This window comes from Panthera leo, chromosome C1, assembly GCF_018350215.1.
Source record: "Panthera leo isolate Ple1 chromosome C1, P.leo_Ple1_pat1.1, whole genome shotgun sequence".
NCBI lineage: Eukaryota > Metazoa > Chordata > Mammalia > Carnivora > Felidae > Panthera > Panthera leo.
Genome location: NC_056686.1, coordinates 48364938 through 48392914, shown reverse-complemented (window position 1 = coordinate 48392914; position 27977 = coordinate 48364938). Strand labels below are relative to the sequence as shown.

Here is a 27977-nt window from a genome sequence, read left to right as displayed (position 1 = left end):
GAACATGCTGCCTTCCTATTTCACTTGAACTTATTCATTGTGACTTACGTGTGCAGCAACCCTCACAAACGTTGTCCTTTGGTTGAAAAAATACCTTCAAGTGTTTCTACAGCTCAGACTCAGGAAGTCTGTGGGAAACAATTATATTTCATTTGCTTTCAGTGTTGATTAAAAAGAACAGATAAGCATCTCAAATTGAATGCTGTCTCGGTTGGATTATTCTTTACAAGTATTACCTATTGCCAGAAGTTAGTGCTAGCGGTGGGAAAGCTTGTTGCGGGCTTGTAAGGGAGAACTGAGGCAAGCTGCCTGAAAAACAACCTTGGGTACAAAGCCCAGAAAAACATGTTTTTCTCCCCCTTCTTCTTATTACCTTGGTAAGGTTCCTGAACTCTCTTGGTTCCCAGTTTCTCACTATAAATGGGGATAATAATAGTTTGCCTGCCTGAAGAAAGGAAGCAGGATATCTAGGGCAACATCAACAACCACATTTTAAGTGCATTCTATGAATAGGACATTTCCTTTCACATTGGAAATGTGGAGAAATATAAGGCAGAGTCTCTACCCTCACTATGCTTGCCTTGTAATTAGGGGTGCTGGACTTGCACATAAAAAAGTCAAATAAACCACACAGAGAATAGTTGTAACAGATCATGTGAGTGTCAAAGATGAGAGAAAGGATCAATCACCAAAGATATTATAAGCCTCTCAATTTAAAATAATAATAAAATACAACTTTCTCTTTTTTCCTACCAATGTTCTAAAGAAAAGAAAGAACATGGAGGGAAGGAACAAAAGGATCAGTGAAAAGTGAAGGGGTGAAGGGAAGGAAAAGACATAGAAGGAGCAATAAAGGTCACTGCATAGGTAAATATCTATCAGTATTTTAATTTGGAATTCCTTAGTTTTCTTATATGATTTAAAAAAACTGTAAGATAATTATAAATCTATGTTGATGGGCTCACAATGTATAAAAATATAATCTGTGACAATAACAACATAAAGGGAAGGATGGAATTGTATAGAAGAAAACTCTTACATATAATTGAAACTAACTTTTTTCTCATTCAAACTATATCTCTATAAATTAAACTGTTAATTGTAATCCTATAATTAGATGGTAAACCACTAAGAAAATCACTTAAAAATGTGTAGAAAAAAATGAGAAAGGAATCAACATGGTATGCTAGAAAATATATATTTAACACAAAAGAAGGCAGTTATGGAGAAAATGAGGAAAAAGAAAAGATATAAGACATGTGAAAAATATATGGCCAAATAGAAGTCCTAATTTATCAGTAACTGCATTAAATGTAAATGGAATAAAACTCCAACCAAAAGGCAAATAATAGGAGAATGGAGTAAAAAACATGATTCAGTCACATGCTATCTACAAGAGGCTCACTTTTGATCCAAAGAAAGCTAAGGTGACAATTAAAGGATGTGAAATATACTCCATGCAAATACTCACCAAAAGACAGCTGGATTGGCTATATTAATATCAGACAAAATAGAGTTTAAGAAAAAAATGTTACAACAAACAAAGAAGGACATTACATAATGACTAAAAAACCCATCAAGAAGATATACCAATTATAAACACAAAAACCAAGTCCCAAAATATGTGAAGCAAAAATTGACAAAGAAAAAAATAGAAAGCTCAACAATAACAGTAGGGCATTTATATACTCCACTTTCAATAATGGATACAACGATGAGACAGAAGATCAACAAGGAAACAGAAGACTTGAACAACACTATAAACCACCGAGATCTAAGAGATATATATAGAACACTCTACCCAACAGCAGAATATACATTCTTCTCACGTGCCCATGAAACATTCTCCAGAAAAGACCACACCTTAGGCCATAAAATAAATCTCAATACATTTTAAAAGACTGAAGCCATACAAAGCATTTCCTCTGACCACAATAGAACAAAATTAGAAATAAACTACTAGAAGTAGTAAACTACTAGAAGAAAACAGAGGAAAATCTCATGAAATCTGTGTTTGGCAATGATTTCTTGCATATGATTCCAAAAGCACAAGCAACACAAGGAAAATTACAAGAGCAATTAAACTAAAAAGCTTCTGCATAGCAAAGGAGGCAGTCAATAGAGAAGGCAAACCAAGAATGAGAAAAATAGTTTAAAATGATATAGCTGATAAGGGATTAATAACCAATACGTGTAAGGAATTCCTACAAATCAGCAGCAAAAATAAATAAATAAATAAATAAATAAATAAATAAATAAATAACTTCATTAAAAAATAGGCAAAGAACTTGAGTTGACATTTTTTTTTAATTTTTTTTTTTTAACGTTTATTTATTTTTGAGACAGAGAGAGACAGAGCATGAACAGGGGAGGGTCAGAGAGAGGGAGACACAGAATCCGAAGCAGGCTCCAGGCTCTGAGCTGTCAGCACAGAGCCTGACGCGGGGCCTGAACTCACGGACCGCGAGATCATGACCTGAGCCGAAGTCGGCCGCTTAACCGACTGAGCCACCCAGGCGCCCCTTGAGTTGACATTTCTATAGAGATGGTGTGCAGTGGCCAACAGATTTATGAAAAGATTCTCAACATCACTAATCATCTGAGAAATGCATGTCAAAATCACAACGAGATATCACTCACATCTGTTAGGATGTCTATTATGTTAAACAAATAACAAATGTTCCTAAGAATATGGAGAAACTGGAGCCCTTGTACACTGTTGGTACATGTAAAATACAAAATGGTGCAGCCCCTGTGGAAAACATTATGGAGTTTCCTCAAAGAAATTAAGATTAGAATCACCATCTGATCTAGCAAGTATATATCCAAAGGTATTGAGATTAAGACTTCAATGAGATACATGCACTCCTACATTCATCACAGCATTATTTCAACAGCCAACATATAGAAGTAACCTAAATGTCCATCAACAGACGAATGTGGTGTATACATACAATGGAATATTATTCAGCTTTAAAAAGAAGGAAATCCTGCCATATGTGACAACATGGATAAGCCTAGAGGACATTATGCTGAGTGAATTAAGCCAGTCACAGGACATACTGCCTGATTCTACTTACATGAGGTATCTAAAATAGACTCTTAGAAACAGAGAGTAGAATGGTGGTTGCCAAGGGCTGGACAAAGGGTAAAATGGGGAGTTGCTGTTTAATGGGTACAAGGTTTCAGTTATGCAAGACCAATAAGTTCTAGAGATCTGCTGTACAACACTGTGCCTATAGTTAATGATACTGTAGTTTGCACTTAAAAATTTTTAAGAGAGTAGATTTCATGTTTAATGTTCTTACTACACATGCGTAAACACACACACAAATCCTTTTGGAAGAATAGAGAGAGGGAGAGAAGGAGGAAGGAAGAAAAAAAAGAACAGGAGAGCTGGCAAATTCACAAATATGTGGAAATTAAACACATTCTTAAACAATGAATGGGTCAAAAGAGAAGTCACAGAAAATTAGAACATACTGTGAGAAGAATTAAGGAAATACAACACCAAAACTTAAGTGATTCAGTTAAACAGTGCTTGCTCAGAGGGAAATTTATGGTTCTAAATGCCTACATTTTATTTTATTTTTTTTTTATTTTTTAATTTTTTTTTAACGTTTATTTATTTTTGAGACAGAGAGAGACAGAGCGTGAACGGGGGAGGGTCACAGAGAGAGGGAGACACAGAATCTGAAACAGGCTCCAGGCTCTGAGCTGTCAGCACAGAGCCCAACGCGGGGCTCGAACCCACGGACCGTGAGATCATGACCTGAGCCAAAGTCGGACGCTTAACCAACCGAGCCACCCAGGCGCCCCATAAATGCCTACATTTTAAGGAAAGAAAAATCTTGTATCAATAATATAACCTTCCCAAGCAACTAGCAAAGAAAGAGCAAACTAAACCCAAAGCAGCAGAAGGAAGAAAGCAATAAAGATCTGAATAGAGATAAATGAAATAGAAAATAGAAAAAGAAGTGACGCCTGGGTGGCTCAGTCAGGTAAGTGTCCAACTTTGGCTCAGGTCATGATCTCATGGTTTGTGAGTTTGAGCCCCACGTCGGGCTCTGTGCGGACAGCTCAGATCCTAGAGCCTGCTTCTGATTCTGTGTCTCTCTGCCTCTCTCCCACTCGCACTCATACTCTCTCTTTCAAGAATAAATAAACATTAAAAAAATTAAAAACAAAAAGAAAATAGAAACAGAATAAATGAAATAAAAAGTTGGTTCTTTGAAAAGGTAACAAAATTACCAAATGTTTAGCTCTACTAATTAAGGGGGGAATAAAACTCAAACTACTAAGGTAAAAAATGAAATGGGACATTGCTGTTGACTTTATAGAAATAAAATTATTATAAGAGAATACTATTAACATTTTTAAGGTGATATTTTACATCATTTTGTTAAACACACACAGCCCCTAGAGTACACAGCTGACACGTAATGATCTCACATAGAACCGCCATTTCAAGCCACATGCAATTATACCATGCTCTTTTACACCTGGTCCATTGCCAGCAAAGCCTGGAAGTGTATTCTTTTTTTTTTCTTAGTTTTAATTTAAATTCCACTTAGTAAACACAGTGTAATATTGGTTCCAAATGTACAATGTAGTGATTCAACACTTCTACACAAGCCTGCTGTTCACCACAACAGGTGCACTTCTAAATCCTCATCCCCCACTTCCCCTATCCCTCCATTTACCTCCCCTCTGGTAACCACCAGTCTGCTCTCTATAGTTAAGAATTTGCTTCTTGGTTTCCACCCCCCCCCTCTGTCTTTTTTTCCCTTTGCTCATTTTTTGTTGTTGTTGTTTCTTAAGTTCCACATACGAGTGAAATCATATAGTATATGTCTTTCTCTAGCTGACTTATTTTGCTTAGCATAATACTCTCTAGTTCTGTCCATGTCGTTGAAAATGGCAATATCTTGTTCTTTTTATGGCTGAATAATATGCCATTGTATATACATATATATACATATATGCATATATCAATCACATCTTCTTTATCTATTCATCAATCAATGGACACTTATATATCAACAAATTGGATAACCTAGATGAAATAGACAAATTCCTCAAAACACACAAACTACACACACATCAACTATCAAAACTGACTCAAGAAGAAAAATAGAAAATCTAAATAGACCTAAAATAAGGAGATTGAATCAATAATCAAACGCCTCCAACAAAGAAAAGCTCAAGACTTGATGGCTTCACTGGTAGAGCTTACTGTTTGTTTTAAGAAATAAAACCAATCCTTCTGAAAGTCTTCCAAAAAATAGAAGAAGGGAACATTTTATTCTATGAAGCCAGTATTGCCCTGATATCAAAACCAGACAAAGACATCACAAAAAAATAAAATGGTAGGGCAATATCCCTTATGAATATAGGTGCAAAAGTCCCTAACAAAATACTAGCAAACCGAATCTAACAGCATATTTAAAGGACTATATCCCATACCCACGTGGAATCTATCCCAGGAATGCAAGGATGGCCCAGCATAGGAAAAACAATCAATATAGTTTACCATATTAATAGACAAAAGGGAAAAAGCCACACAATCATCACAATTGATGCAGAAAAAGCATTTGACAAAATTCAATAATCTTTCATGACAAAAATACTCAGAAAAGTGGGAATAAAGGCAACTTCTTCAACGTGATAAAGTGCATCTATGAAAATCCCACTCAGTGTGAGAGACTGAAAGCTTTCCCTAAGATCAGAAACAAGACAAGGATGTCTGCTCCTGACACTTCTATTCACCATTGTACTGGAAGTTCTAGCCAGAGCGACAAAGATGGAAAAAGAAAGAAAAGACATTCCAAATTGGAAAGGAAGAGGCCAAGCTATCTCTAGTCACGGATGACATGAATATATCATATAGACAAGTTTTAAATAAAAAAAATTATGTGCGAATGTTTATAGCGGCACTGTTTACATTAGCCAAAATGTGGAAACAACCCAGTGTCCACCAAGAGATGAATGCATAAATAAAATGTGGCATACATATTCAATGGGATATTCGTCAGGAATAAAGTACTGATTCATACTACAACATGGAGGAACCTTGAAACATTATGCTGTGCGAAGGAAGCAAGACACTAAAGGCCACAGACACGGAAGGCCGATTAGTGGTTGCAAGGTGCTGTGGGGAGAGGGGAATGGCCAATGATTGTTCAATGGGTGTAGTAATCCTTTGTGGAATGATGAAGGCCTTTTGGAATTAGAAAGTGTTAATAGTTGCAAACTATTTTACCTCAATTAAAAAAAAATACAGAAGAGGAAACATTTAATACTTCTATTTTATGCCCAGACTTGGGCTGGTAATTTTCCATCTGTTTTCTCGCTGATCCAAGTGGACATTTGTCCATAAAGAGGTCATGACTTAATTGAAGGGAATTTGCAAACTGGAATTAAAATTTCAGAATTTGCTCTAATTCCACCTCCTCTATGAAGCATCCCCTTAACGCTCCTAAAACAGAAAAAAAAAAAAAAAGGGCTACACAGTATATAATGCTTCTCTACCCTCAACCTTCTGATATCTGAACATATTATGCTTTGGTTTTATTTTTACATTTGTTTTCTCTTACAAAGTGACATGTTTATCATCTCTCTTAACTAGTCTATGAGCTCCTCAAAATCAGGACCTGTCCTTTGTTTTTACATTTCTGTGCTCAGCACATAGTACATGCTCAAGAAAGGTTTTCACTGGCCAGCTGGAATTTCATATTTGGTTCCTGTAAGCATACTGCGTTAATGGCTCCTAAAATACCCATGTCTGTTTCACTTGCCTGTGCAACACTCAGCATCTATTTCCCAGAATGAAACTAGGTCACATCTGGGACACATGAACAGTGTTAAGAAAAGTTCCCTCTGAAACACAAAACCCTTAAGTGTATATCAAGTATAATAGAGCTGATCATGCCAAAAAATTGTAAAGGATTAAAACATTGCTTCATTATTACATTTTTGGTCTTGGCTTTTCTACTTCATTTAATAAGTTTTATAGCAACAGAATGATTTACACATGTTGAAAATCAAAACAGGATGAAAATGGCAAAAAAAAAAAAAAAAAGCAAAGTGTTTTACTTTATGAGTCTTTTTCTTTGTGAGTTCTCCCCTACACTGTGGTTATTTTATACAAGATCTGTCTGGTTATGGAGACACCTTGTACACAAAGGATCTAAGACCTCTCTGCTCTCCTATAAAAAACATTCATCACAAGAGAAAAATATATATAGATATATATTTTATACATAGGTATATAATACACACACACACACACACACACACACACACACACACACACCAATAAAGAGGATCTGAGGAAGAGGGCCTCTCCTGATCAAGTCACATGTAGGATAGTTTATTAAGAGAAATGCGTGGGATGAGCTGACTTTGGTGGTGTCTGGGAATAATAACACAATTTACTGGATGCCCACAAACCTTTTGTTGTGTCTGTGCTAGACCCCGCGAACAATACATTTTGGGGGCACTGGTTCCTTTATTGTTTTAGTCATTCTTCAATTGACCCCCTTGTTTGTATGTGAAAAGGTGGTAAAATATTTATTTTCTGTTGACACATTTTTTGAAAATTATGCAATGCGTTCAGTGCTAAGCACGGAGCCTACTTAGGATTCTCTCTCCCTTTCTCTGTGCCTGTCCCCCACCTGTGATTTCTCTCTCTAAAAATAAATAAATTTTTAAAAATTAAAAAAAAGAGGGGTTTCTGAGTGGTTCAGTTGGTTAAGCATCCGACTTTGACTCAGGTCATGATCTCACAGTCTGTGAGTTCGAGCCCCATGTCAGGCTCTGTGCTGATGGCTCAGAACCTGAAACCTGCTTCAGATTCTGTGTCTCCCTCTCTCTCCCTGCCCCTCTCCTGTTCACACTCTGTCTCAAAAATAAATAAACATTAAAAAAAAGAAAATTGTAAATCATTCCAAAAAGTGGTTAGGCATTTGAGAATACTAGTCATTCCATTAATGATGTTATACCCACTCACGTCCACTATATACCCAACTATATTAAATGGCAGAGAGAAAAATCATGCACTTGCCACATCATTTCTCTTTGAATTGCATTAAAACTGAGAACGATGTTTTACATCTTAATACATGCTAGCATTTTGTTGTTGTTCAGACTAAATAAATCCTGAGTTTCTTTCTTCTGTTCACATTCCATATTAGGGAAAGGGGGTCATCTGATGGAAAGGATCTGATTCCTGTGTCTCAAATTCTTGTGACATCTGTTTTTTTTTTAATCCTCTCTCATACCCCTTTGTTCAGATTTATCAGCATTTATTGAATATCTTTATAAACAGTGCCTGTGCTTGGCCTATAGTAGGGGCTCAAAACTGGGACTCTATGCCCTCCCTCTCTACCTTATTATAAATATTTATTTTATCAGTCAGGGGCCTGGCCAGAAACAGAATACTGTACATTCTCCTATTGGATTCTGATGAGAATTTAATGGACTATTTCTAGAAGTATGGATGCAGTTGAGGAAACCAACAAGTGATGAGAGGCGCCAGGCATCCAGAAGCTGTTACTACTCTTAGGTGAGGGGAGGCAGCAATATTTTGGGAGACTGGCATGAGCCAGTGCTATGGAAGGCTGCTGCCCATCACAAGCTGTAGTTATAGAGGGAGCTACCATTAGGCTCTTGGCATTGCGGCGGTGGGGAGAGGTTACCTCTTGTCGACTGAACCATGCTGGAAGCCAGAGGGCAAAAAGATCCTGGATGATGCAGTTTGCAGGGTCAACTCCTGGGAAGCAGAGAAGTGAGGGGAATCGATTCAGGTGACCAAAAGAAAAATAAAGAGCATACTCACTTTAGAATTTAATTTCGAAACAATTCATGAAGCAGTGGTATCCAAATTTTACAGAAGAAGACATTGAGGTAGTCAAGTGTAAGTAATTTGCTGAAAGTCACATGACTACTAAATAGGATTTAAATTCCTGCCTTCTAGTTCCACGTCTGTTCTTTTTTTTACCAAAATGTCTGTCTTACACTTTCCCTATTGGACCTGCCTTACATTTTTGACAATGTGGATGTTACAAACAATTGTGATTCCCATTTTTAATTTAGCTACTAGGAAGTCCAGAGTCAAATTTTAAGCCCCGTTTGCTAAGGGTTGTAGGATTTTATGGCTTGCATTTCCTAGTGGCCTTCTCTTATTATTTGATCTTACTTTCCTTTTTCCCTGATTTCTTTATCTTTTTATATTAAATATCTTCTTCCATTTTTTTGAAGAGGTAAAAAATGAATAAATGAGTATGTAACCACGAGCCTGTGCTTAATCAGCCTTTTCCCTAATCCAGAGCCATGACTCAGTATATACAGACTGCCAACCCCTCATCTCCACCCCTCACACACACAAACACCTGTGTTCTTTGCTTTCGAGTTTGATTTTACCATCACAGTTTTATTCAACAAAGTGCCCCCCCCCCCCCCCCGCCACTACCAATCAATTAGTACTGACAGGGCAACTGAAACCTATTTGCAGTGTTTACTGTAATATGACCGGTAAATTAACTGATAATACTGCAAGATATTTAATTTGGAAATGCCCTATGGAGAGAGTGGCTTCCGTGTTTAATAGCAGACATCCTGAAAGCCTTTTACTCAAGCTCACTGCATGTGATGAGAATCAGTGTAGTCTGACTGCTTCCCACACTGCAAATACCTTAGTAAAAGGCAGGATGAGCAACTATGTGAACGTCCTCTCTCTCCGAATAATTAATTTTTCTTCTCCAGGCTTAAGTTTGTGGCATTATTCCAAGGATATCTCAATGGTTATTAAAAAAAAGTGCTGTGCTATTTGTTTTTCTATCATCCTAGATAAAGGCCTATTTGGCCTTATTAATAGAGTTAGCTCCACTAAAGTTGTAGGGTCACAATTCCATTAACTAACATCCTGAAGCAGCATTATACCATTCAGGAGAGAGTGGAATTCATTTAAGCAATTCAAGACTTGGATTCCATTCAAGACCATTTAGCAGAAGCTCTCAAAGGACCATTATTTAAGAAGCCGTGCCCATAAGATTATGATGGCATAGAGCAATATAACTGTAAAAATATTACTGATCATAGTAGTTTCTTAGAGTTCTATAAGTATTTGTAGATTATGTGTTTTTATATATATTATCTCATAACCCCAAAACAAAGCTTTGACAAATTTCTTTTTAACACATATATACTCTCTGTGTATGTAAATGTAGAATCAAAACAAGAGTTTGAGTCTGTGGGGAAATCTATCCAAATTCACTGACTGGCATCATTAACACGTTCTTTAACCAAATTGTTCAACTTCCATGCTGTTGTGTGAAACTCAGGTGCATTGGCTTGTGAGCTTTGATCATGACGAATGACAATGCCTTTACTTAAGCTGGTAGCCTAAACATTTTCTCTTTCTCCCCCAAGTTTATGAGTTCTCCCCCAAGTCTCTCCCTCAAGTTTATGAGACTTTAACATTGACACAGATGTGGTTATTTCCGCTTCTCAGATACATTCTGTTATTTTATGTGTCTGAGAATTAAATTAATAAAATGTTCAGGATTCTGACCCCTTCTTTTAAAAAACATTTTTTTTTAATGTTTATTATTTTTGAGAGAGAGAGAGAGCATGAGCGGAGGAGGGGCAGAGAGATAGGGAGACACAGAATCTGAAGCAGCCTCCAGGCTCTGAGCTGTCAGCACAGAGCCCGATGAAGGGCTCGAACTCACAAACTGCAAGATTAGGACCTGAGATGAAGTTGGACGCCTAACAGACTGAGCCACCCAGGTGCCCCAAGGATTCTGACCCCTTGTAATGAGAATCTTCCTTGATGTTGTTCTTTTCCATGCTCTTTCCACTCCTCTATTTGTTTCAAAGATGAACAATGAGCACGTTGATGATGTGTTTGCATTTTAAAGGTTGCTTTCCCATGTATCACTTCATTATATTTCTTTGTAGTCCTGTGTAGCAGATATCACAATGCACACTTTGCCAGACAAGATATTCATGTTCTAGCCTTCAGAACTAGACAATCTCTGGTAGGGTCCACTGACCCAACGGTGTCATAGTCATTGGTGTTCATCATTTATTACTGATTCAAAAATATCTGTTGTTTGTCTCTCTGTGTACAACACAATACTGGACATTGTGAGGGATACACAGATATACAGAACACCCAGAATACATTGTCTATGCTCCAGGAGTAACTTAAAGGCAATATATTCCTTCCTACCCTCAGGTCTTCCCACATGCTGTTTTCTTTAGAAGATGCTTTCTAACCCTAGCCCAGAACACTCTTCTGATCTTTTCTGAACTCTTCCTAATTTTTTGGATCTCCATGATGAGGTACTAGGCTGTATTCACTAGTATATTCCCTGTCACCAGCACAGTGCTTGGTGAATGGCAAATATTTCGTCAGTATCTGTTGACTAATTGTGTGAACTCAGCATATTACCTTAGTATCTTGCTGTCCGTGTGATAATTATGGTCTCTTGCTGCCCCAGTGATGTTACAGCTCACATTTCTCTTGCTCTCAGAGTCCTTATTGCCACTTATGCTTCTGACTCTCAAATAAAATCCTAAAAAACAGATGATATACAAGGTCGCAAAAGTCTTTCCCTAGGACAATTTGTACTGAAACTCTGCCTGGGCCCACTGTCAGTCTAAAATAGGAAGAGCTGATCAGAGAAAACACTGGAAACTCAACAGAAAACCTGATAGAATTCACCAGTTAAATAAAAAATTAACGAATTTCTCACTTTTTCCTAGAAATAATAGAATCATAAATTATATCCTGTTTGCAATTCCAGAGTTTCAATTACACGGTTAATATTCAGCATGTAATAATCCATGACAAATTTACAATAAACTTATTTCTTTAAATGACCAAAACATAAATGTAAGAGATTTAATAGACAAAATGCCATATCTCCATTATAATATTCTGAAGTTGTTATATAGATATAAGAACTATTACACATATTTTTAACCCTATGCAACTTTGGTCGTTATCATCATCCTCGTCGACATCATCATCATCATCATCATCTTCTACTCAAACATCTGTACATTTTTGGCATGGACATTGGGCCTGGCACTTAGTGTGTGTTCAGTGCTTTTGAGGTGAATGCATATTCATATACTATGACTGAGAATTCACAAGAACTTTATGGTACACAAAGAAAACAGTTTTCTGGCCATTATTCCATTTGAACCACATAACAACCCGATGAACAAGGTAGAGGATTGATTACCAACTCTATGTTAAACATGGGGAGTGCGGACTGATTGATTTGTCTAAGTTCAGTCACAATTATTATGTGATATGTGTAGAGGTGCCATCATACCCAAGTCTTGAGACCAACTCCCAGCGCTCTCCTGGCTTGACTTTCAAACGTAAATTTATGTATGGGGGAAGAGGTGAGAATTCCGTAACATGTTAAATGGTGCTCAGTATAGTTTTGAAATATCAAAATAGAATTGGTGTGATTTCTTAAATTAGAGACTCATTAATCTAAACAGACAGATACACCATTGAAACAAATTTAGGACCTGAAAATAATTGAATACATTGTCTTAGGACTAAAATTAGAGGAAACCACAGGGTGTGTGGAACAAAAACAACCATGCTATTAGTGAACTGTCAGCATCTCTTAGTCCAAAGGAGTGAACAATTATCACAAGAGAAAAGGACAAATAAAGCATAAGTAAGCAATGGTTGTAACAGTGTTCCCCTGGGGATAATTATTTGTCTTTATTGCATTCTATAGATGATGTAGAACCTTCTATTTTCATTTTTATAGTCATATTTGATGTGTGCAATTTAAAAGTTTGCTTTTTAATAAGCAAATTATTTTCTTAATGTGTTTTATACTTGGTAAACATTTAGATTTTACATAAGACACTATAAACATTTTTAAACAACTAGCGCCTCATTATTTAACAACAGACCATTGTTTATTCATCTGGCACAACAATCAATAAACATCTAATAACTTTGCAGTAATTAGAACTGTTCAGAGAAACAGAACAACCTCAGGAGTTCCATGTGATTGGAATCCTCTGGGTGAAGCTGGTATTGGCATTAAGGAGAAAATTCCTGCTTCAAGTAATAGGATGGGCCTCTTTATATCTTTGTTAATTCTTACAAAGTATGTAACTGTCCTTATTTCAAAGGAGGCCTTCAATTTGCTTGCAATGAAAGTACAGGTATTTATGATAATAGTAAAAAAAAAAAACCACAAGAACAACCCAGCATTCTCTAAAGGTAACTAATTAGTGAAAGAGAAGGAGAGGAGAGATATTTTATTATGAATAATTTATTATGAACTCAGGAAAATATAACTGTGTAGAAAACATAGTCGTGAGTTTTTTAGCAACTAGGTAAAAAATAGAGAAACATTATCCCTCATAGGAGTGTATGTTGTAGATGAGGACTTGGTGAAATTCAAAACCCAGAAAGTAAGGCTATGGTGTGGACCAGGTGCAAATCTTCCGGAGGATGACTGCCCCCAGAGAAAAGCTTATAGGAGGTGTGGTGCGGTTGCTAAGGAAGGTGATTGCTACCTCACATGGCCCTACATTTCTGTGGAAAAAGGATGCATCTCTCTTCTCTACTTAAAACCCTTTGATGGCAATCCATTGTATTCATGAAAAAATCGGGAACTTTTACCTTGGCCTTCAAGGCCCTACATGACCCAGCTTCAGCTCATTTGCATTTTCCCTGGATTCCTCTGCTCTCACCATGATGGGTCTGTACCAATTGGTCAAATGCGTTGAGTTCTTCCTACTCAGTGGTTCTTCAGATGCTGCTCCTTCTACTGGAAATGCTCTCTTCTCACTCTTCCACCTGGCTAATTTCTATTCATTTAATAGGTTTTAAGTATTCCTTCTGCAGAGAAGACCACACTGGCCTCCACCTCACTCCGTTTGTGTTAAATCACACCGACAACTCTTTTACATGGTATCTGGCATTTTTCATTGTTTCTAGCACTAGAAACAACCTATTTGTACTTTTATTTCCTTAAAGTATACACATGGGTTAGTATACACCCATACATATATTTTCTAGCTCTTTCCACTGAAGGCCTAGAAGTACATCTAGCTCCAGATCTTGGTTTCTAATACCTTTCTCCAATTAATGGAGCCAGGGCTCCTTGGAGAAATGGTTGATTCTAGGGCTGGGGCAGAGAAAATGCAAGATGAGTCTGGAGCATCTTGTAGTGACAGGAAGCAAGGAAATGCTTAAAAAAATGGTGATTCATGAAAAAGACACAGTGGTCAACCTGCAAGAACTCCCAAGGACCAAAGCTGGGATGGTTTGAGCCAGAAAAGAAGTAATGACTATTGGATTATAACTTAAAGAATAAAATCAACATCCATGAATTCATACTGATATAAAGGACCGAGTAAATGATCAGAGAAGGAACAAATGTTTCTTACAGGACAATTATAGAAAATAAATGCACCTCCAGGAGGTACAACTGTATTCCTCTCCCCTTGAATGTGGGCTAGATTTAGTCACTCACTTCTAACTAACAGAGTATGAAAACACAAATATAGGAACTTAACAGGCAAGAAATCTGACATGCAGTCCCTCAACTAAGAGATTAAGGTTAGTATCACCAGTGATAAATCACATTTATAGCATGCATCCTTGACATGATGTGATGAAAAAGATGCTCCATCCTTTAACCCATCCAAAAAATCTATAACACCAGCCTATTAGGAGAAAATACCAGACAAACCCATGCCAAGGGACTTCCTACAAAATACCTGACCATGAATTTTCAAAGGTGTCAAGGTCATGTAAAACATGACCTGAGAAACTGTCACAGACTGCAAGAGACCAGATGCGATCATGATATTGTGTATTACAACACAGTTAATAGTATTGCACCAATGTGGATTGCTTAGTAGTGATAAATATGTTATGGTTGTGTAAGATATTAGCACTAGGGGACAAAGGGGGAAATTTCTGTATTGTTTACAACTCTCCTGCAAACTAAAATTATTTCAAAACTGTTTCAGAAAAGGTATTTTAAAAACATCTGCTCCTTTAGCAGGAGTCTCTTGTCGTGATCACCACTGTATGCCCATTTCGAGAACAAGGGTGCGTGCTGGATAAAACTTTGGGTTCTGGGGCCTGGCTGCATGTTTGATTCCTGGCTCTAACACTGGTGGGCCTTGCTGTCAGCAAGTTTTGTAAGCATTCCATGACTTAGCTTTCTCATCTAAAAAAGAATGCAAAGTGGTTGGAGAATCGGAGGCCTTAATATGTGTAAAACATGGGGGCGCCTGGGTGGCTCAGTCGGTTGGGTGTCCGACTTCGGCTCAGGTCACGATCTCGCGGTTGATGAGTTCGAACCCCGCGTCGGGCTCTGTGCTGATGCATCAGAGCCTGGAGCCTGCCTCAGATTCTGTGTCTCCCTCTCTCCCTGCCCCTCCCCCACTCATGCTCTGTCTCTCTCTGCCTCAAAAATAAACATTAAAAAAATGTAATATGTGTAAAAGATGTACAGCAGTGCAAGTTATCACTGACATAATTCCCATTTAATGTATCAACACTGACTGAGAGGATGAATGATGAGAGGTTTTCCTTTTTGTTTTTGTTTGACTAAGAGTGAGTCACAGTTCCCTCAACATCAGAAAGAGTTTGGAGAAGAGGTTCAGGGCATGGAGTAGGATGAATGGAATGGGGCTCCGTGAGGCACCATAGATGGTTGGCATCAGGATGGCAAGAAGCGTGAGGCTAAGCTGTGGGGAGTGAAGCATGGAGCAAAGTTGACACGGAAGTGTGTCTGATTGGCCAACAAAGAGGAGCAGTTAGCCTGTCTGGGCACACCGCCCTTCCTTAAGTTCTCCACTGTTCCCCGCTCTGCTGCGTGTTTGCAGGGGTCTGATCCGTGCACGCTGCATTTCTCAGCCTCCTACTTCAGCTGGTTTCAGCTGAATGTGACCAAGGGGACACACTGGTGGGAGACTGGAGAGTAAGGGAGAGGCCAGAGGTTTTCTCTCCTTCCCTCTCAGTCTTGGGCAGCAATTCTAGCAGCAGCCACATCTCTTCTACAAACAGTCCTGCCACGGTCTCAGCTTTTGGCCAAGGGCCAGTAACACCACCTTTTCTTCTGTCCCTCTAGTCTAGGGTCTTAGCAGCTTCCTTCTGTAATTATTCTCTGGGTTGCCTCACTGTCTTCTAGTTGGCTCTCAGTTCCTCTATTACCTACGTAACTTACCCCCGGTTTTGAAATCCCTCTTAGGAACGCTCAGGTGGCTTCCATGTTCTGGTTAGATTCTGACAGAAACAAAAGGCATGATGCAACTCCCCGTTTTCCAGACCGACTGGAACCCTGGAGAAGGTTTTCCAGGGCTACCACAGACAGATACTTGTTGTGTCCCTAAGCATCAATTACATAGTCAGTGTGCTGTGAACTTGCCTGGGCTTCAGGATATTTTGAAGTTTAGAAGGAGGTACTGGTGACAGCCTGTTTAGGATTACCCACACACCATGGCCTTCTGGGAAGTCCCACACAGAACTAACAAATTTGATGGAGGGGGTGGGGTGGTTTCAGAATCCCAGACACAACAACAGGTCCAGTGACAGGTCCATCAGGGGTTATGTGGGCTGAAGAGCCTCCCCTGCTCAGAAGTATGCCAGGGAATTGGAGCCAAACCAGGGGTATCCATACCATTCTAAGTTCTGTAAAATCTGGCTTATTCAGGCTGGGTCTCCATACAAAACAAAATGCTGCTATCATCAGCATTTTGCCTCTGGTATTCATTTCAGCCACCCTCCACTTGAGTCCCTTGCTCTCAGTCTTCCTTATTTGGACCTTCATCTCTCCCATCTATTCCTCACCTAGCTCTCGGGGATAAGACGTGGGTTGGCCAGCTATCCTACCCTAAACCTTGGTGTCTCTCCCAGCACATCATTCTGGCATTGTCTTCCAGCTTCTCATACATCCACCACTTTGATGAAGGACTCTCCTTCTACAACCCCATTTAGGACCTCACCATGGTCTTCCTTTTACTTTATTTTATCCTTGAAAATAGGAAACCAAATGAAAGACAGGATGGGAGAGCTGGTGATGAGGCTGGCAGCCATAGTCAGGCTTGAGTAAAGGAAAGAGGGACAGAAGCAAACAGTTGGCTCAGAGGTTGTCAGGTGTAATTGGACTCTGAGAGGGGCGCCTGGGTGGCTCAGGTGGTTAAGCATGCGACTTTGGCTTGATCTCACCATTTGTGAGTTCGAGCCCCACATCGGGCTCTCTGCTGTTAGCATGGAGCCTGCTTCAGATCCCGTCTCACTTTCTCTATGCCCCTCCCCTGCTTGCTCTCTTTCTCTCTCTCAAAAATAAAATAAATACTTACAAAAAATTAAAACAAACAAACAAACAAACAAACCTAGACTCTTAGAGTGGAAGACGTGAACATGTATGGGAAATCCAAGAGATTTCTTTTAAAGGAGGAGAGGAATAGTAAAAACGTTCAATTATAAAGACACACTATAGCTTATAGTGTAAACTCCAATCAGATGGTTCATAAACATCCTCGCCTGTCTAAGGGACAGCAGCAGTGACAAGTTTTTCTAGGGTGAGGGAGCTTTAGCTTCTCTACAACTTCCACCAGCTTTCCCCCTCAATTCTTTGATCTGAACATGTGACATTTTCTCATTCTTATGGAGAAGGCTCTGCAAAAATAGGTTTAGGACAAGCCTGCTAGGCTCTCCTTTCCACCATATTGAGCCCCCTATGAAATCCCTATATAGAAATTCTAGATTCCCTATTGAAAGTAATAGTTTATGTCTATCAAATATTGACTACTGTACTTAAAATGTATACTTTACTTTTATTTTTTAAATGTTGGTTTATTTCTTTTGACAGAGAACGTGAAAGAGCGAGAGCAGAGGAGGGGAAGGAGAGAGGGAGAGAGAATCCCAAGCAGGCTTCTCCACAGTGTCAGCACAAAGTCCCTTGTGGGGCTCAAACCCACGAACTGTGAGATCATGACTTGAGCTGAAATCAAGAGTCAGACACTTAACTGACTGAGCCACCCAGGTGCCCCTAAAATGTATACTTGATTTTAAAACACGACCATTAGGTACCATGTATTTAAAATGCTACCATTTAATGATTCTGAAGAACCAGCAATCTTATGCTATATTCCCAAATAAGTCACAATCATAAATGCCTTCTTCCATGACCTATAAAAATAAATCTAGCAGTATTCACTTCCTCACAGGTGGCTATTTGATGAAGAATAATGAACATCTTTATCAGCACAGGCTGATACTGAGCAGTTATCTGCAGAGCTTAGACAGCAGATCATTTTTAGCTAAGAGTCAGAAAGAAAATGTATCTGAAGTGTGATGTTGTGAAAAATGGGTTTTGCATTCATGCAGACCTGGTCTGAATCTTGGCTTCACTATTTACTAGCTCTGTGACCATGGGTCATTTATTTAACTTTGTGCTTCAGCGTATTTATCTGTAAAAAGACAGATAATAGTATGTCTCTTGCAGTGTTTTTTTAGAGGGATAAGGAAGCGATACTGTCTGATATGCTATGTCTGGCATTTAGTGGCTTGTTACTGTTGGTGATGGTGTTTTTAAGTATATTTCCCGAAGGATATTCTCTCTTATTGCAGCCCCCTCCCGGAGACAGCATGAGGTTGGATCCATAGTTAGACTGCAATGGTTCTTAACGCCAGCTACACTTCAGAATTGCTTCAGGAGTTTTTTTCAAACGTAACAATGACAGGCCACGTCACAGAGCAATTCACTCAAAGTCTCTGGAGGTGGAGTCCAAGCTCACTAGGGAATTCTAATACGCATCAGGGAGTGAAAAATCACTAGAACAGAGGAACCGTGGATCTGAATTTGCATGATGTGATGGTTAATTTATATGTCAACTTAACAGGGCCATGGGATGCCCAGATAATTTGGTTAAACATTATTTCCTGGTGTGTCTGAGCGGGTGTTTTTGGACGAGAATGGATCTGTAGACTGAGTAAAGCAGACTGCCCTCTCAATGTGGGTGGGCATCATCTAATCCCTTAAGGGCCTGAATAGAACAAAAAAAGGCAGAGGCAGAATTTGATCCCTGCTGGACTGAGTGAGCTGGGGCATTGCTTTCTCTTGCTCTCCCCCTGGACTCTCTTGGTCCTCCATCTAGAATATATCATGAAATTTCCTGAGTCTCCAGCTGGCAGAGAGCAGATTGTGGGACTTCTCAGCCTCCATAATTATGTAAGCCAATTCCTTACAATACATATCTTTATATATACATATACATTTATGTATGCATGTCTATATACATGTATATGTATATATATGAATATATCTTTGTCTACATCTATATATACTATTGGTTCTGCTTCTCTAGAGAACCCTAATGAAGGTAACATTCTTACGATCCTGTGTACTCTACAAATGTGAGAAGACTATCCATTCTTCTTCCTCTTTGGTGAGAAACATGGGCCTCTATTTCCCTAAAACCAGTAATTAAAGTTTGGTATCACCCTAGATTCAGGTCCAGGGTGGAAGGAGTTGGCCGAATATATTTGCATAAATATAATCCTAGGTACCGTATGTTGCAGTTATCTAGAGGGAAGTGTAAATTAAGTCATGTTTATATTTAGGGACCACTCATGGATGTTCATATTTTTGATATATGTATGTTAATCCATTGTAATCATTAACTCTTTTGATGCAAAAATTGTCCTATCTTTGGCCAGTGGAAAACACTTCATGTTGACTCTAGTGTTGTCTTAATATGACCTGATAGCACTTAGCCAATGTCAGCTACTATTATTATTACTTATTCTTATCGGTAGATGGACTGTCATATTCTTGAAAATGAAGGTTGTGATGAAAGTATAGTCTGAGAACTAATGATTTTTAAAACACCGAGTTAAGTTTTTATATAAATGCAAAAGGGTTGTGGGGAGAGGAAAATAATAAGGCAAGGTTATTAGGGGAACACATTGTTATCTCATGCTACATTTATAGGCATAAAGGATTTTTTTAACCACTTCCTTACCAACTCAATCACCTTTAAGACAAAGTCAACATTGTATTTATTTCCTGTAGATTTTATAACCTCCCAGAAGTTTCCTGGTAAGCCCCTGTATTAAAAAGAACAGGTGATATCAAGGCCAAATGCATGTTCCTGACATAAATAGCAGGAAGTCTATGAAGTGTTTGTTGTAAGAAGAGTAGGACTGAAGCATATGCTTGAATATCTATAAGCACAATATGTTCTGCGGCAACTATATAACACCTGCGTGGAACAGCCAAGCCATATGTTTCTGAAATCATACTTTAAAAATTACTATGTAGATGTCAAAAAGGAAAATGCACATTTGCACAAAAGATAAACATGTGTTTGCTATTAGCATAACTCTTTATGATTTCCTGAAATCTTTTCTAATTGTAACAAGTTTTTATCTTGTAGCATATGCCAAAATGCCTTTTAAAATCATTAAAGTATAACCACCTAAAATCTTAGAAGCATATTGTCAAAAGGGTGATATTAAAATTTCTATACAACGTTGGGATTTAACCAGCAATACCTTTAATCCAACCCGTGGAATTTAGTATTAAAAACTCCATGTGTCACAAAACAGCCAATGTTAGATCTATTATCCTCTGATATTTGCTTAGTCTCAAGGGAAGAATGTTTGACTCTTTTTGGCTGAAGACTTAAACATAATGTTAAGGTGGTCGGTGCTGTCCGTGTGCCTATGTGGTTTGGGGTTAGAGTGAGCAGGGAGGGGATGTAAGAAGGATGAAGGAGATGTTTTCAGCCTGCTATATGTGGGTAGGGAGTTTTCTACGTGCAGTATATAATAGAGGGGAGGAAGACTTAAAAGTTGGAATAAATGGAAATACTAGCTTTGAAAAAATCACAAAGAAATGCAGGATCATTAGTAGTTCACACTTGCTATCCCAATGGTTTGATCTACGGTGCTTTTAGACCCACAATTTTTTTTTTTAATGTTTGTTCATTTTTGAAAGAGAGAGAGGGAGAGAGAGAGAAAATGAGTGGGGGAGGGGAAGAAAGAGAGGGAGCCACAGAATCTGAAGCAGGCTCTAGGCTCTGAGCTGTCAGCACAGAGCCCAATGCGGGGCTTGAACCCACAAACCGTGAGATCATGACCTGAGCCGAAGTCAGACACCTAACCGACTGAGCCACTCAGGCGTTCCTAGAGCCACAATTTAATTTAACTGAAAGGATAATTTAACTGAAAGACTTCTTAAAATGTGCTTCTAAATTGAAGTTTTCTTTGAGCCTATTTTTAATGACTAGCATAGACATTGATCATTAGTAACATTCATTTGGAAGACATTATTTGATAAAGCAGTGAATATAGTAAATTGACATAGTAAAGTAGTGAATAGCATTTTGTTTCTATAATTAGGTAAAACAACCAAATTTCATTTAGTAGCCATTAATTTGCTGAATAAACCTCCTAGTCACAGTTAACATGAAAGAAAACATTCATACAATTCTGGTCAAAACATTATGAACTCTTGGTTAATTAGGGTCCAAATTACTGGGGTGGTTCTATATGAGTACAATGAGATGCTCTGTACAAGACTTTGATGGAATAAGTCTGGGATATATGCTTCACAACTTTAACGTTGTCTCTCTCTTGGAGATTCACAGGGTACATAGCATATCAAAAGACTATTCTAAGATATTGTGTAATAACAAAGCCTGTTTAACTCACTGTGTCCCAAACTTAGTTGACCATGGCTCTTTTCTCCCAAGGAAAACCTGTTATGACAGAACCTGATTTCACTGGAATAGCAGCAGGCCCAGTCTCGGTGCATCATGAGGTCTCCAGGCCAGTCTTGGCAGTCCCTAACGGCAGCAATGCACAATCTGGCTAGTGAGACCTAAGGGGAAAAAAAGATGGCATACAGAGAAGGTCTTATTATGCCTTGGATGCTGTTACCTGAAAAATAGATGCCTCTAAAGGTTGCAGCATCTTGCAATCAGAAAGTCACGCACTTTAGGTCAAGGCTAGGGCAAGAGAAGGAAAAAGCACTTGGATCTTTGACGCAGTGATTGAATCTGCAAGTTGACTTGATGATGGCCAGTCTCTATATTTCTTATAAAGGAAATAAACATCATGTAAGCTGCTATTGGGAAATCCCGGCTTGGAGTAAGGTAAGAGGGTATCCTGCTGATTTCCTGGGAGATTGAGCATTCAGGGCATGCTTGAAAAGGAAGCATGATGGGTTGGTTGTTCAGAGCACAGACCAAGGGGATTAATTGAGCTATAAGTCTTTCCCTACGCAAGACTGAGCCTGCTGTTCTGATCATGGCAAAGTCAGCCTCATATGGGTCAGTGTGGTTCAAATAGTACGGAGTGTATCAGTAAGGATAGATTATGCTGAGGTAAGAAACAACCTTAAAATCTCAGTGTTTTCCACAACAAAAGTTTATGCCTCACTCAAGCTACATGTTCATTGTTGGCTAGTTGGGTGCCAGTCATCCTCACTCTGGACCCCAGGCTGAGGGAGAATCCCCATCTGGAAAACTGTGAGTTGTACTGTAGCAGAAAAGAAAGCTCTGGGGATTTGTGCACTGATGACAAGAAAACTTGGTCCAGGAATAACACCCACCATTTCTCACAGCTCATTGAACAGAACTGGTTATAAGGGGGCCAGGAATAGGAAACAGAACACCGTCAATTGCTATTACTCACATCAGAATGGTTGGCATAGCAATAGAAGTGTCTAGTCAGAAAGTATACCTGAGTACCTTAGATCCTTTCTGGGAAGTTTGTCTGGGCAAAAGTAAGGCCTAGGTTGGTGGCTAGAAAATTACAGGGAACTGGATTTGGCATTTGCTAAATGTTAGATAACGTATCTGGATTCTATCCAAGCAGCCTAAAATTCAAGGCAGGACACTAGCCCGAAGAGGAAAACTGGAGGGCCAATGAGACACTCAGCCTTGGTTTCTATTTGCTAAGTGCAGGGAGATAAGCTTTCCATATGGCTTAACTTAGAGACAGGACTTTCTGGAGCCAAGTGGGATGGGAAAGATGATTTTAGGTCAGGGAAGCAGGAAGGAGAATTTAACCAACCTATGGTTGAAGGAAAGCCAATGAGAGTTTCAGAAGTCAAATTTGAAGGAAGTAGTGAGGGCAGAAAAGACAGAATAAGTAAACAAGGCCTGAGGACAGGAGGATTACAGGTGGAATGAAATGTAATGTGAGGCACGGTCTTTGACAAATGGTTTAGGAATAACGTAGTGAACCATGTGAGAAGAGTCAACACTTATCTTGCTTTGTGACCAGCAAAAGATAATTGCACAATTTCAAGGGATTGTGCCAGATTAGACAAACATGTATTTATATTTTAGGGGAGAAGCCTATGATTTGGTGAGGCTCCAGGTGCCCAGTTAGCCAATGGCAAAAAGATGAATTCCAGACCCACGGGCCACGGGAGTTAGGGCTGGTCTGAACTGGATATATATGGCCTGCCTCAGCATGGGTTACCTCAAAGATGGAGCAGAGCTGAATCTTCAGGCAGAAGACTTTTAGCACCTATAGCTTTGCAGATCCCAGAAAGGCAAGGCTGGACAGATGTCAACTTTCATCATTTCTAGATGAGCCTTTCCAGACAGACCTATGTTACTGGCATCCTTGGACCTCTTGTCATGCCTATCAACTCTGGTGCTCATTGGCCACCTGGTTCAAAATGTCTGTGAAATCTCTTTGGATGACTGTCCCCTCTCTTGAACCTGATGCTGGCCCCATTGTGCGTCCACAGGGACTATTCCAGATCTCCTGACATAGTAAGAGCTCAATAATGGTTGGTGGTTGATGACAGAACACAGAAGATTCACCCACAGAAAACGAACATTAAGTTGTTCAACTTGACCGGAAGCAACGCTTCTAGGAACTTGATAATATAAAAATGCATTGGATGAGGAGAAAAATTCATACTTGTTGCACTTCTATTTTACATCAGGCACGGTGCCAGGCACTTCGAAACATCATCCCGTTTATTCCTCACATCAGCCATGAGGCAGATTTTCTCTTCTCCCACTTTCTAGGATACGACACAGAGACTCAGAGGTTAACTGGCTTGCGTGAGTTCACATACCATGTCAATTAGTAAGTAGTGAAGCAGTGATCTGAAGAACTCAGTGACTCCATGGCTCAAGGCCTTCTCACTTTACCACTGTGCTTGCCAACAGAAATAACACAGTATGTTCATCAACCAATGAGCATCAGAAGGGGCCTCCTAGATATTTATACATCTGCTAAAGAAGGGAACCATGGAGGAGAGAGCAATTAGCAAACTAATGAATCATCCTCTGTTGCACAAATAAGCTAATTGAATTTATTTAGGGAGAGGCAGTGGAGTGGTACCGCCTCCGTGTTTCAGCTACACAATCTTAGGCCAGTTACTTACACTGTTGGAGCCATGGTTTTTGTATCTTGTAGAGTGGGATCGTACTCCCTCTCAGGCCTCCCTCACCCCATTTATTATGAGGAGTAGCTGGGATGATGTATGCGCAATAAAGATGAAAACCGTCAAGAAATATTCAAAGGGAAGGCATCAGTATTGGCTTTGCCCAAGTATCAGATATTAACCAATAAAACATTTTCCCTTTCAAATGTGTTAAAATTGTACAGCAGGGAGCCAGGCTCACCCCCGATTTTAATAAGAAAACACTTCTAATGAAGGCTTCAGGCATGAATTAAGTAAATAAAAATTAGGTTCATAGAAACACTTAATATGTAAGTTTAAGAGATTTGCTGTGCAGAATGGAAACTGACCATAAGATTCAGGGGGTTGTTAATGATAGAGAAACCTGAATTTATTAGCAGTGGGCTTGGTTTTCATTTAAGTGACTTTTGTTTAATAATTTCATATAATTGTCAAGTATTCAGAGGTACTGGGCAAAGCATCCTTTTTAAAAAATGTACTTTTTCTTTCTAACTCCCTCTAGAAACTGGAAAAGGAAAAAAAAAAGCTTTTTATATTTGACTCCCTCCTATTACTGTCAATAGCAGTTAAGTGCATTTATGGAGACACAAGGCAGCACAAAGATTCCTCTGTGATTCATCAGAAGGCCCATCTTAAGTATAATTACATTACACAGCTCTGCTCAGTCATTAGTTTCTTATTTAGCGACAATGTCCTTCATTTTAAATCCTTTGATGGTAATTATTTGTAACTATGCCCTTGAATTTTGAAAGCATGTGTACTGTGGCCCCGCTGAACAATGGGCATTTCTAAACTAGGACGCAATTGGCTTCCCCTAAGGGACCCTACGGGAAATGGTCTGTAACAACGCTGAAAATTTGCAAAAGGTTTCTAAGCTTGAGCTACAATCCAAAACGAAGGTGTGCGGCTATTCGTACGTGTGTGCGATAAAAAACGAAAAAGCAAGTCGTTAGGTATCAGGCAGGACTTTCTTAACCCTTACTGACCATGGCACATTTTAAAGTCTTCGACATTACCTAAATAAAGGCACATTCACACGTATCATAGACTGACCCCCAAGTGAGGTACTTCTGAGACATTTTTAGTTCTACCAGTCACCTCTGTGCAGACAAACAGCTTGTGTTTATACGTTTATTCATTTATCGAGCACCCACATGTGCCAGGAACTGTTTAGGTGCAGAGAACAAGGTCCTAAGAGGGTTGGTGCCCAAAGAGGAGCTCACAGGCCAGTGCAGGGGGACACATAAACCCCAATAACTTGGTTACCCTCAGGTGTGTGAGAAAGGGCAGCTCATGTTAATGTTTCAGCTTCTTACCTTCACCTGATGATTCAGTGGGAGTTTCCAGGATGTCCTTTTTTTCTTTTCCTTTTTATTTTCTTTTTTCTTTTCTTCTCTTTTCTTTTCTTTTTTTCTTTTTCTTTCTTTTCTTTTTTTCTCCCCTTCCCTTCCCTTCTTCCCTTCCCTTTCCTTTTCTTTTCTTTCTTATTTTTACTGCTCCCTTTGGAACTTATACCCCCGTATCCCTCTTGTTCCCGGTGCAACTGGCAACCACATCAACTATGCTCTGAATATAAAGGCCAATGCCCCGTTTGGGTCTCCCTAAGAGAGGGCATCCCTCCCATATGCCTCATGTGGACCAGCAAACACTGGCGTCGCGTCTGAGGGTTATGGCAACCCTGCATGTTGCCATTCTTGTCTTTTATTCCCCACTTCCCTTTCCCCGCTTTTGTTCTCTTGGGCTCCTTTGAAAGCCCCATTTATGTTCTTCACATATGGCAAGTATTTGGGGTCAAAACTAAAAACCTATAATGTGTTCCTCGGCAAAATGATTCGTTAAGCAAGGCTGGCTTCAACTTGAAAGAAAAGGTTTCGGTAGGCAACAAAACAAAACAAAAATCCCACAAACCATTCTGGCCACGCTGTAATTCTTCTTCATGAAAGCAAAATGTACTTATACTTTACATGTGTGCATTAAATAAAGCCTCCTTTCCCAGTGCAAGAAGGTGAGTATTGGAGCCATTAAAATTTTTGTTTTCAAGCTACATATGGTTATAGAAATCCACACACACAGACATTTACATTTTCCTAAAACACTGGCTTTATAGTAGGAACCAGAATTTTCTTAGGAATTAACCCTCTGGCCAGGTGGCCCAAAGAGAACACTGTAGAAACAATATTTGTAGAGTGCCTGTTACTGCCAGGCTCTGTGCTAGGAACTTTACACATAGTTTTCTCACTGATTCCTTACCACTAACCCTAAAAGGTAGGTAGCAGGATTAACGTGTTGACCCATGGGGAGAACTGAGGCCTAGGGGTTAAGAATCTTGCCCAAGATCTTTCAGCTTTTCTATCAAGCTGTCCCTCACTGTTGAGATGCCAGCGGATTCCTAGGGTTCCCATGATCCTTGCCTCATCGGTGTGTGTTTTCCTTTTTCTATAAAGCATGGGGAACCCCAGGTCATGTATGAGTGGGAAAGCAGTTGCTTGAGAGCATGGGACACTCACAGCATGAGCACTGTCACTAAAGAGCAGGTGCTGGGGCAGAATTCCTCTACAGCTATGATAAGGGGGTGACCCCCGAAGCTCTCCACCGGGACGGATCTGAATTTGAATGCCAGCTCTATCACCTGGGGGACTCTGGACAAGCTGCTCATCCTTTCTGAGCCTTACTTTCTCAGCTGGAATATGAGGTTAGTGCTGTCTGCCTCTCAGCACTGTAGTTAAGGACTAGAGAGAACATAGAGGAACATTCTTCATTCCCCTTCCTCCGTGTTCCTACCCTGCACAGCACTTTTGCTTTGCCAGAGCAGGCCCAGGCCTGCCCTTGTTTCTGAGTCAGTGCTGATCCGCTTTACCAGTTTAAGCCTGTCTGGATGTGGTCCTGACATCATGCCTGGGTCCTACTGTACCCGATTTTTCCTCTGATGTGCTGAGCCCAACTCCCCAATCCTTCTCATCTCTGGCCCAAGTGCTGGCTGGGGTCTAGCGAGCTGAATGCGCTGGACTTGCTCCTGCTGCTTGACTGGACACACATACCCACCTTCAACGTGGACCATGTCCAAGATGTCAATATCCTTTGGATAGCATTGAATGACACTGTAGAGCTGGCCTTCACAAGTGGGTAGGGTCATCCTACTCAGTAATTTTTATAATATTCTGAGCAATTTCTAGGTACCAGGCCCTGCAAAAAATAGGCATGGTCCAGGCAGTTAACCTAAGTGCTTTACATATATCATCTCATTTAATCCTTATGTGATCCTGTAAAGTACTAAGGTACTATGAATATCTGCATTTTGAAAATAAGGAAACTGAAGCTTAGGAAGGTTAAGGGTCTTTCCCAAGTGACACAGTTAATAAGAGGGAAAGCCAGGCCCAGAAACCCGAGCCAGGGCTCAAAGCCATTATACCATGTTCCTTTCCATCCTACCTGTCAACCCTCTGCTGCTTCTTCCTTTTCCGGGTGTTTGATGCACTCCACGGCAGCAGGTGCCCCCTCCCCCCT

At 39.6% G+C, this 27977-nt stretch overlaps 1 long non-coding RNA gene across 2 annotated transcripts; it reads right to left on the bottom strand.

The window, feature by feature from the left end:
• Nucleotides 1-48: 48 nt before the first annotated feature.
• LOC122227416 lies at nucleotides 49-27977 on the bottom strand. 2 transcript variants are annotated; one of them, XR_006206024.1, is made up of 5 exons: nucleotides 27516-27977; nucleotides 21734-21902; nucleotides 11459-11582; nucleotides 8700-8773; nucleotides 49-128 (listed from the first exon to the last, which is right to left on the bottom strand). It is a non-coding gene; the product is annotated as an uncharacterized LOC122227416 (long non-coding RNA). The 2 variants fall into 2 exon arrangements; XR_006206023.1 differs by lacking the exon at nucleotides 49-128 and having other exon boundaries at nucleotides 7909-8773.